We start from the raw sequence: 11,101 nt of genomic DNA on the forward strand, positions 1-11,101 counted from the left end.
GGAGTCAAGAAAATGTGCAATAAGGAACTGTGACATCAAAGTTACACAGGACTACGCGAATGGTATATAACAAAACGAGCCCTTTCAAAGCAGTTATTTTCATAGCTGCAGATAAATCAGGTCATAAATGTACGGCACTGCAGTGTTCTAAAAGGTGAGAGAATTGTTATTTTGAATCTATGGAGCAATGACCTGTAGTAGATGATTTTGGTGCACGAAATGCTGTTTTAAATACAAGAAAGGTTATACACATATATTTCATGCAGAACTTTACAACGAACAAAACATTTTAGAAATGTTGCAAACAAGGTCCAGCCATATGTATACATTGAGCATTATCGGCAGGTGGCCAGCTTCCACGATACACACGTCTTAGGATCCGGGATTTAGAACTGACATGAACAGTCGTTCCTTCAGGAAGAACGTTCAGGAAAGTAGTAACGTTCTTCCTGAAGGAACACCAACCGGAACGACGCCCCTTTTTATACTGGTATTTCGAGGTGATTAAAGTTTACCACTGCTACTAAATAGTGGTGTCGAAGTCGAGGACAACGATAAAAATGACAGCGAGATTCCATTCAACTACGTACTCGATCGGATACGAGTTTTTCGCATCCCATGTGTTGTGCTACTTGCGCTGTACACCTTACTTCCGCATGATCCAAAGGCAGTGACTCGTGTAAATTTCGGGAAATGCAAGTAAGTACTTGCGACATACTGCAGGCATGTTCCATCGACAAGGGCGGGCTGACACGCATTGCAGAACTAGCGTCGCAGAGTCCACAGGTCGGAGATGGTGCTATCTGTAACTAAGAGAACGCATGGGAATATCACAGCTTGCTGCTTGACGAACAGCAGTACGCGAGGCCGAAGCTCAAGGAGTATTATAACAAGTGGAAAGGAACACGTACGGCCACACGGCTACGATATTCAAACTACAATGCCAAGAAACCCGTCCGCCACCATCGCCACAGCCATGTCCGGCTTGCGAGCGATCACGGAGCCGGCGACACTGGCGACCAGCTATCGGCCTATCGCTTGAAACGGCGACGAGAAGCGGCAGCCATTTTACAAACAAAACAAAACAAGGCTACGTCACATCCGGCAACTATTTCTCCTCACTTCTTTCAACTGGCGCATGCGCAGAAGCGACGGAGCATTCCAATAAAGAAGGTCTAGTCCGGTCGCCACCGCGCGATCTTGCTAAGCTGCGCATGCGCGAGAAGAAAGAAGGCAGGCGAGGAGGAACTTTTTGTATTTTGGCAGATGTGACGTAATGAATTGCCTATTTTTGTTTTTTGTTTGCGTGTACTCTCGGACACAGACGCTTTTTTTTTATCGCCGCCTCCAGGTGCTTTTTTTTCTTCCTTTTCAATTTTGGCGCGCAGTGGCACAAGCAAGCGGGAGGCTTGTTCGCGCCGCGTTGTTTCAGATTGACCGGACTGGAATGTATTCTGCAAAATAGACTGGGTGGCACCCATCCTTGCAAGTTTCTCCAGACTTTCGTAAGTACAGCGAAAACGCAGCGCAAAACACTTACGGCGGCACTCCGTACTTTCCTCGCCAATTTAGGAGAGCTCATGGCGCCGCTCTCCTCAAAGTTTTTCTGCATCGATGCGCTATTGCTAGTGATCTTGCTGTGAGTCGGTGGCTTCGTAGAGGATCTACGCAGCTCTTTTCCGTGCGCCAGGAAGCAGTCCCTTCAATACCCATGCTTCGATCGGTCGCCGGCGGCTCATTTTCGAGTGCGCCTCCGTTTTGCTCCCGAATAGCCCTGTCTTAGCAAAAGCAACCATTTCTATTTTTTGTTTCAGTGTGTGCCGAAATAATCTTGCTGCACAGCGATTTTGGGATCTTGGCTACGTCGCAGCTTCTGCTCATGGGCTCTCCTGCACCATGAATGCCTTGTGCCTCATGAAAGGTGGGTACAAAATGTGTGCTGGCAAAAACAGGTTGCTCCACAAGAGCGCTACTATATGAAATAGAAGTTACCTTATTTATGAAGCTGGGGCACTGGGCGTGCATTTCGGTCAGCACCGTCGCAGCCAAAGCAGTAGGAAGGGGGGGGGGGGGGGGGGGGGGGCGTGCCTGTATTATATATCTGCCGGGTTGTTCTAACCACTAGAAAGGACTAACCCGGCCATACGACTACATTTGTATAACATTTTAGCTAACCGTGATGATGTTAATGTTGACATTTTTGCATCAACTCTAGGTGAATTCAAATTCTGTTTCTAGTTATGACTGTATATTGTCTTGTGTACCATACAAGATAATTGCTGTTCGTGGGCACGGTAAAAAACTAAGTTTTTCAATATTCACCAGCAAATCTACTCGGTGACAGTGCTATTTCTGTGGCCATTATATAGATCCTTTTTGTATTCCTGACTAGAGCAGGTGAAATCGCTTTTTTCAGCTGTAGCGCGTTACCAAAATAAATGCTGGTGCATATTTTCCAGTAGCTGTCAAATACAGTGAGAGGGCATTCAGGTGCACAAAATAGAACTAGGCTGAGCCAGTCTGTTCCATATGGAGTGCCCACGTAGGCCTGTCATGGTAGGAAATAGAATTGTATAATTGCTCAAAGAGCTTTCCAGTAGCATGTTTTGATGGGCTAGCTGGCACACCACTGCAGTGTGGTTTGGCTGTGCGAACAGGCCAAGGACGAAAAGAACGCGCATGGAAATGCCAAGTTTGTTTTATCATTTCTTCATCTCCGTGCTTCTTCGGTTTATACTGCCAAATCATATTCACGCTTTCCTATATGTTATCTTGCAAGCAGCAAATGCACTGCTTTTACTGATAGAACATTAAATGTTTCCATATGAGTGCCATGTGACAGCTACTAGCATTATACTTTCCTTCTGTGTTGCAGCGGGATCATTCATGTCTTACCTTTCCCAGGAGCCGGCATTTATTGCATTTTTCTGATTTCCAGGCCCTTCCCTGTCTGATGCGTGTGCTGGAACAGGAATCTCTTGGAGGCGATTTGCATCTTTTGTCCATCATCTTGATTTCGTCTCCACATAGGTAATAGCCACTGCGGTGGCTCAGGATTGGGGTGCTCAATTGTTAAACCCAAGGACACAGAATGAAATCCTGGTTGCGGCAGTCCCTTTACAATGGAGGCGAAAAGCAATGCCGTGAACTGTGTGATGTTGGCACACATTTAAAGACAAGGTTGTAGAAATTTCTGGAGGCCTTCACTAAAGCATGTATTTATGTCCCATTAATATGGAAACAGTCTGTCCGGGCAATAAAGACGGAGAAAATCCAATGAGGTCATTGAGAGCATATTTACCACTGTAGCAGGTGCCTACTCTGTTGGGGGGGGGGGGGGGGGGGGGCACAGCTAATATTATTGCGACATATCTGTAGTGCTTCCTGATATATATTTTTTTACATAGTGGCCATGCAGACCAGTTGGTGCAAACCTAACTTGCTGGACATGGACATGGGAAGCCAAGGACATGGGAACTCAATACAAAGAAGTACATGGGACAACACTGTTTGGTCTGAGACCCATTTCCAAAGCATTTCACCCCAAAAGAGCCAAGCATCAGGTCAGGGGAAATCCTGTACCAGTTGGAAAACTGTTGGGTACCTGGCGGAACCTGGAATCGAACCTGGTACCTTCTGAATGCACAGCAGATATTATTCCTTATATTTCTTTTTCTTGTGTTCCCGTGTCTTTGGCTGGTCCAATATGTTAAATTTAAGTTTAGTACAATACCCCAAGAAAACAAAAATTACAAAATATTTTTGGTCAGTACATAATCTAATTGCCCACTGTTATTTTAGTTTTCATATCATTGTTTGTCTATAAAATATATATCCATGAAATTTGTTGCCACTTAACTAAATTTGTGTAGAGCTAAGCACAATATCACCGATCTAGCTTTTTGTGTGTGTGTGTGTGTGTGTGTGTGTTCGGTAAAGACTATCAGTGTTAAAGAAACATTGTTCTACATGCATATTTGACAAAGGCTAAGTTTCAGAAATAAAAAGCACAGTTATAGGTTCCTGAAAATTTTCAGACAGCTCGTCCCAGTGTATATAATTTTTTTTTTAAGAACATTGTGAGTACGCTGAGCATTGATGTCTTCTTGCAATGAAATTTTTTCTAGCTTGGTCAGTTCTTTCAAGACCAAACTTATTATCATTTAACCATAATCATCACGGATCTGGTGTGTGAATTCACCCTAAGCGCTCTGAAAAAAAAAAGAGAGAGAGACGAAAATGTACTGCATACACCAGCGCACCTTTGACCACGGCCTTTCTGAATTCATGAATGATCATTAAGCTTTTTTTAGATCTTCCAAGGCCACGTTGAACACCATTAGAACGAGGGCCTTGATGGCCTTGTATCTTGTACATGATGGCCTTGTGCCTTGTATCTTGTACATGACAAGACATGATGGCCTTGTGACAGAATCTGCCTCGCATTCAGGAGGTACCAGTTTCGATCCTGGTGCCGGTGGGTACAAGATTGCTCCTGGCCTGATTCTCGGCTCTTCTGGGATAAGATGCTTGGGAAAGGTATTCTAGTTCACTCCAGGAAAAGGGTCATGAACCAAAATTCACAATTCGTTCCACCATTAGACAACCCTAAGTCCGCTTCGTGCAGCAGAAGCCCATATGCAGTTCCTTTTTCCTCCTTTCCTAAGCCATGAGCCCTGGTAAGCCAAGCACCAGTCTGGGTCATAGCTGGTACACATTTGAGAAAATTGGGAGTGGAAGTCGAACCCACCACATTGCTGTAATGTGGAATGATGCTGAGATAAGGAAATAGTGAGCCAGCCCAATTACTAACCATTCAAGAAAGACTACTGATTACTCACACTGTGGTTCATTAAAGGGTTGTACTCAGGGGTGCAAGAGCTCAAATAAGATTTGTAGCGATTTTTGGAGCAGCAAAATCTTCGTTTTAGAGCAGTAAAATTCATATTTGGATCAGCTCACAAAAAAAAAAGATTAATTCAAATTTTGGAGCTGTTAAACAAGGAAGAAATCTTACTTTCGGCACAAAAGAATGAAGAGGTGTGAATATCGGACTGTATGAATGTGATCCAAAGAAAATCTAGCGAGGGCCATTATCACCGATGCTGCGTGTATTTATTTTTGTAAATAAGCTTTTTGTACTGCTAGGCATGCTATCACACACACACAAAAAAAAAAAAAAAATGAGTCATAAAATGGAAGAGGCTAAATAAAAAAAGCTAGAGAATGTTTTTTTTTTTGTTTTTTTTTTTTTTTTTCAATTAGTGTGGTTGACAACCTTAATCATGGGATCTTATGTTGCTTGCAAGGCTCAAAAAACAATGTTTTACTCTGCGAAATCCACAGCTTGTGTCGTGCGAGGGCAACTCTAAAAGAGCTTAATTTGAAGCAGTGACTGCGATCAGCCTCTGTCCAGAAGCGAGCGCAGTGCAAAGACAAAATGTTGATTGAAAAGCAAATACAGAAACAAAGACAAAAAGAAACGCCGACCAAAAGGCGAAATGGCAAATGCCGAAAGCAAGTTTTAAGCAAAGAAAACTGACGAACGAGCGCATCTTCGGCTCGTGAATTATGCTTCTTGTGGACTGGCGGCGGTTTTGTCAGAATATTTTGATTAAGGAGAGGTGGACGATTATTAGGTTATGTATTTCATGCACAAAGCATACTTTATAGTGTTTCAATGTTGCAGCACGCATAAATGTTAATTTTGGCAGTCCTTGGCTCCACTGCGGCATTATGGAATTCAATAGCTAGGCTGCTGTAAGTTTCTCGACCTTCTGATGTTCGAAATAAATTTCACATGTTCCACCTCCAGTTGTATTAGCACAAACACAGAAGCCATAACTGATGCACCTCCTACACTATCTGACGATGGGAAAGTGAGTCTATCGACAAGGCAGCATAAAAATAACCTTTCTGTACATGAATGGCCCAACAGGATATCGAAAACTTCCATGAGCCGCATAAAAAACTAAGATACATCCAATAAAAACATGCAGCACTTAAAATACAGTGTTGAAGTATTGCTCCAAAATCACAAGTACCACCACGGCCCACCATGGAAGCAATAGCAGTGATGCCTTGTCACAAACAGCCCATTTGCGTTATGGGGTTCCTTCAGCGCACAAACAGTGACCGAACTGGAAAGCGGAGAAAGCACATGGACGCAGAGAAAAATATGAGTAGGCATTAGAATGCCATGACGCCATCTCAAAATAGAACTAAAAGGCCAGTGACGCATGCTACAGTGTCTGTAGCATCGTGACTGGTTATATCACGGCCGCAGAAAGTTGTCCCTGAGTATGGCAAACTTTTGCGGATAGTCTGGCCATTTTGGCACAGTGTGGCACAAATTTCACACTTAATGCACAGCTTGGCGCAGCTGTTGCACCCCTGTGTGCTGTCCGCTCATCATTTTTGGATTTTCAGGCACCAAGCCGCTTCTGCTCTGTGAGGCCTGGGAGAGGTTGTTTTTGCCTTTTTAACTGCTTGGAGCACGACAGATTTTATTAACCCTATTCAGCATGTCAACTCTTTTCAGCCTTCCATTAATAGCCTGGTACACAGATTTAGGGTGTGTCTTTGGCAGGCGCACCTCCTGCATATCCTCCAAAACCTTTAGCATTCTCTCCACTGCTTTGAAGCTCTGTTCGATCGATAGCCTTCGTCCTGCGAAGCTCCCTAGAAACCAAATACTGAGATTGCTGCACTAAGACTTGCACTATGTGTGGGAAGTCGCGTCACTCACACGAAAGAAAAAGTAAGGAGAACAAAGGACTCCTTCGCGGCGCCACGGAGTTCTGTATTTTTTCTTCATTGTGCATGATCATCCTTTATAGAAGTGGTATCGCTGTCATACCTGCTTAAGTGCTTCCGCACTAACTGGGGACCAACATGGCGGCCCACCAAGCCTGACTGCCGTTTTTAGCCACAATAGGCAACCCTGGCATGAGATGTCACCACCCTAAGCCGAGCGCCGCGGCGCAACATGTAGGCTCCCTATCCTCTGTGAATTCGGCGCCATCTATTAGCGTTGCGAGAAAGAGTCTGCTGTCCCACATTGCCTCCGAGGTCATCGCCACGCTTGCGAGGGTGATTTCTGAGGCCGTGCTTCCCGCCCTTCCTCGCAAACATCTCCTCGCCTTTGACTGTCTTTTGAGCCGCTTTTTCAAAAGAGCGAGAATGAGTGGCGACTCACTGAGCGGCCACTCTTTTGGAGAGCCGCTGGTTCAGTGAGCCATCGGGAACTGTGAGCAGCGTTTCTTTTGGAGTGCTGTTAGGAACCGTTCTGCCAGAGTTAGATCTTCTGTTTGCTGCAACTTCAGCACCATCTATTAGCAGTACGAGAAAGCAACTCCAGTGGGCAGGCACAGGTGGATTGGGCCGGCATATAAAGAAAAGAAAAAAGTGTGCTCTCTACACAATCCTTCGCACGTCGTCGGTCGGCTGTTTCGGTGCTGTGTCGAGGCTGCACGCTGGCGACCTGGCAGCCGCAATGTTTGTATGCTTCGGGTGGTCGCCGCTGTTTTTGTGCGTCTTTTGTTTTGCTTTCAATAATTGCTATGCATAGTTTTCTCAAGCTGCATTACAACAGGGTGAATGTGGAATGCATAGCCCCTTCCGCAGCCAGCCCAGCAGAAAAAAAATATCTGGTTCAGTCACGAACAGCACCGACTGCAGCACGTCGTGTGCTCTAAATGGGAACAGATGCTTTAAGAAAATTAAAACCACACTTCACAGCATGAATGGGAGCGATTCGGCTTGAAGTAGACACAAAATGAACGAATTAAATACGGTCTGCGTATGTATGTGGCGGCAAAAACGGGAAGGTTGAACAAGTTTGGGTTAGGGGACCGGGCCAGAAACCTGTTGCCAGGAATAAAAGAAGCAATGGGAGAAGCCGGGGTGCTGAGAGCTGTGGGCATTGAGAAAAACTGTCGCAAAGTTGAACAACAGGGTTATAAGAATATACGAAAAACGAATCAGCTAGAGAAAGCATGTGTGGGGGGAGGGGGGGGGGGGGGGGGGGTTAGAAAGTGAAAAAGGACTAACGCGGACTCGAGCTACAAAGCGAACACTGCATTAAAAAATAATGATGCATTTACATTATACTTTAGGCTCCTCCTGAATTCACTGTCTCCGGGAATATAAGAGGGACCTCGAATCAGGTAATCTGCTTTCTCTATATTTATAATTCACTATCTATATTTGTCTACATTGTCACTATCAATATTTATTAACAGTCCACACAAGATTTTGGGCTAGAGATTGATGGCCCGAAGTATTTATTAAGGCTAATTCTCAGTGTGTTGAATGATGGCCAGTGTTATTCAGATAATTTTGAAACGATAGGGTACCAAAAGAACGAAATCCTCTCTTGGGGAATGGGTGCACCTCCAGTAAATATAGTGGACATAAAGAGTAAGAATCGAGTCTAAAAAAATATGGATGTTGCTGTTTACTGGGATTTTGTAGTCACCATGAGGGGAGATAGGATGGACACACAAATATTTCCACGGTTCCGTTTAGTTTCGGGAGGTCGAATGGGTGCGTATCAGTGAACGAGAGAGAGGCAGAGTTGTCTTTCTCTCTCTCCAATAGACCACTGTTCGCTCCTGAGCGACCCAGGCTTAAGTGAGCCGGTGAACCGTTCAAATGAGCCGGCTCACTTCAGTAAGCTGAGCCGTTCAAATGAGCCGCTTTGCTGATCTCTAAGTCGTCGTCTCTTCAGCTCACTGTTCCCGAGTCTGCATCGCTTGGATGGTAGCTATTGGAAGGTACTCTTGAGAAGATAAAGGTGGCAAACACCTGCCACATGGCGGCTGCGACGAGGTACTGGCTGGATTCCCAGGATGTTTTTACCCAGCACCTCCACCAAATGTAGCAGATGAAATGGGTAGGCAACGTTTGAATAATGAAGGCTGCTTGCAAACGGCCCAAAGCCCAGAACAGTCTGCACGCATCTCTCTCTTCCTCGAACTCCTCAGCAAGCACTTCCTCATTTGAAAGTAAAAATGGGGTATTTCACATATAAACCTCTGGCACCCATTGCATTGACTTATGCTTTAGTCCACTTCAGCAGATCATAATGGTTGCGGAGCACTGCAAGTTTCATTTTCAACGGTCAAAATGTAGAGCACATGCAGTCGAACCCCGCAATAAAGAAACCTGCAAAGGAATTGTTTTTTTTTTTTTGTTCCCGCGAGAATTTCACTCTTGCAAAAGTTGAAAAATAAGTAAATATTAGCAATTGGCAATTAAGCTATAAGTTGTGATGGCTCAAAAAGTGAGCATGGAAATGGCGAATACGCACTTGTCGGAATTCACAACCAGGCCGTGCTGTTGGAGGTGCTGTAAACTGCACGCAGGTAGTTCTCGTTATCTACAGACATATTGCTGACTGTGTTCGCATACATCAATGATCGATGTATGTGAACACAGCTGGGAGGCCTCTTGTGACCTTAGCAATAAACTGCTGAAAGGTTTGAGCTGGGTTCTAAGTCCGAAGGGCTGCTTTAGGTATGCTGGCAAACACAGTGGGTATCTGGTGATGTACCTAACCAGGTCCACTTTGTTAAAAATGGTGCAGCCATTCAGATATGATGTGAAGCAGTGGATAGCTGTCGTGGACAGTCTTGGCATTCAACACTTCATAGTCACCGCACGGACGCCAGTCACTTGGATCTTTTTTTAGATATGAGATGGAATGAAGCCCATGCGCTGGATGATGGGTGTATAATGTCGAGCTGCATCATGATTGAACTCCCGTTTAGCGGGTGACCACCAAACAAGAGGTGTGATCGTGCTGCTGTTGGTGGTCACACCATATGCTTTGGTGGCTGGGTGAGATTGAAAAGCTTTGCCAGTTACTGAAATCACACCGGGATGTTCTCAAAGGAGGCGATGGTATCAGCATGCCGATGCCAGTGGGGACAAGGTTAGACTCAACGCCAGATATAGATAGCCGAGTGAAGCTGTCTGTCGGGCTGCATGCTGAATGAAGCCCAAGTGAAAGTATGATAAGAAATATGCGCTGATGATTGGGTCAACATCAGCGATGACGAACACTCGTCAAAATGTGTGGCAGGGTTCCAAGTTGAGGGTGAGGGAGCGAAGTCTATATGTCACTATGGTCGAAGAGATGGCAGCCCGTTGAGATTGCCCCGCCAGCTAGGCACGATGGCTTTTTTTTTAAGGATCACGCTGACCTCTGCACCATTGTTGACAAGGAACGGAGAATGACAGGTCTTGTCAATTACCACAAAAGGACCCCGCCAGGGTGGCGCAGTGGTTACGGCACTCGACTACTGTTCCCAAGGACGCGGGATCGACTCCCGGCCTCGGCGGCCACTTTTCGATCGAGGCGAAAAGCAAGGCGCCCGTGTGCTGTGCGATGTCAGTGCACGTTAAAGAACGCCAGGTGGTCGAAATTTCCGGAGTCCTCCACTACGGCGTCTCTCATAGCCTGAGTTGCTTTGGGACGTTAAACCCCACAAACCAAACCACGAAAGGTGGCCGCATTGGGGAGCCACGAGTTGCCATTAATGGTCTTGAGGGGTTTTTCCCAACTACGAGACGTGCACTTCATGGCAGGATGTAGGAATTGCCAGTCATACCAGCAGTGTTAAGTTATGGCTCTTTGTGCACGATGGAAAGTGGTGACTGGAATATGGTGAATGGTCTCTTGGGACAGGCTCCTGAGTGTGTCAACTGAGGTAGTAAGCTCATCAGTACAGGCCTCGAGGCAGGAAATTGCCGAGTCTGCCAGTGGTGAGACAGCTGTGACTAGCTGGAAGGCCACCTCATGAACCTGGTTGGTCAGCTCCGTGGTTGTGTCACTGGCCGCTGGGAAGGTAAGATGCAGATGCTTGGGCATCAGCAAGAGCTGAAGAAGAGCTCTCGAAGCAGCGGAACATGGGTGGTGAGTCCTCACCGAGGAGCTGCCAAATCCGGTGAAGTTGTTGTGAAAGGCGACAGTCACCAAGGTCCACCAGTAAGGAGCTGCTGTAGGTGAGAGCGTTCTTATGCCATAGTTCTCTCGGGTACTTTGGTCTTGAGGTGCTGATGAGGGCATCTCCCATGAGTTTATAAGAATATCCTA

At 45.7% G+C, this 11,101-nt stretch overlaps 1 long non-coding RNA gene across 1 annotated transcript; it reads left to right on the forward strand.

Moving 5' to 3' along the window:
- The first annotated feature begins 1,381 nt into the window (after nt 1–1,381).
- Nucleotides 1,382–3,289, forward strand: LOC146197785 (uncharacterized). Its single transcript, XR_014704702.1, has 3 exons — nt 1,382–1,505; nt 1,815–1,921; nt 2,939–3,289. It is a non-coding gene; the product is annotated as an uncharacterized LOC146197785 (long non-coding RNA).
- The last annotated feature ends 7,812 nt before the right edge of the window (nt 3,290–11,101 follow it).

The sequence above is a fragment of the Amblyomma maculatum genome, chromosome 2, assembly GCF_055883805.1.
Source record: "Amblyomma maculatum isolate TAMU_Amacu chromosome 2, ASM5588380v1, whole genome shotgun sequence".
Classification (NCBI taxonomy): domain Eukaryota; kingdom Metazoa; phylum Arthropoda; class Arachnida; order Ixodida; family Ixodidae; genus Amblyomma; species Amblyomma maculatum.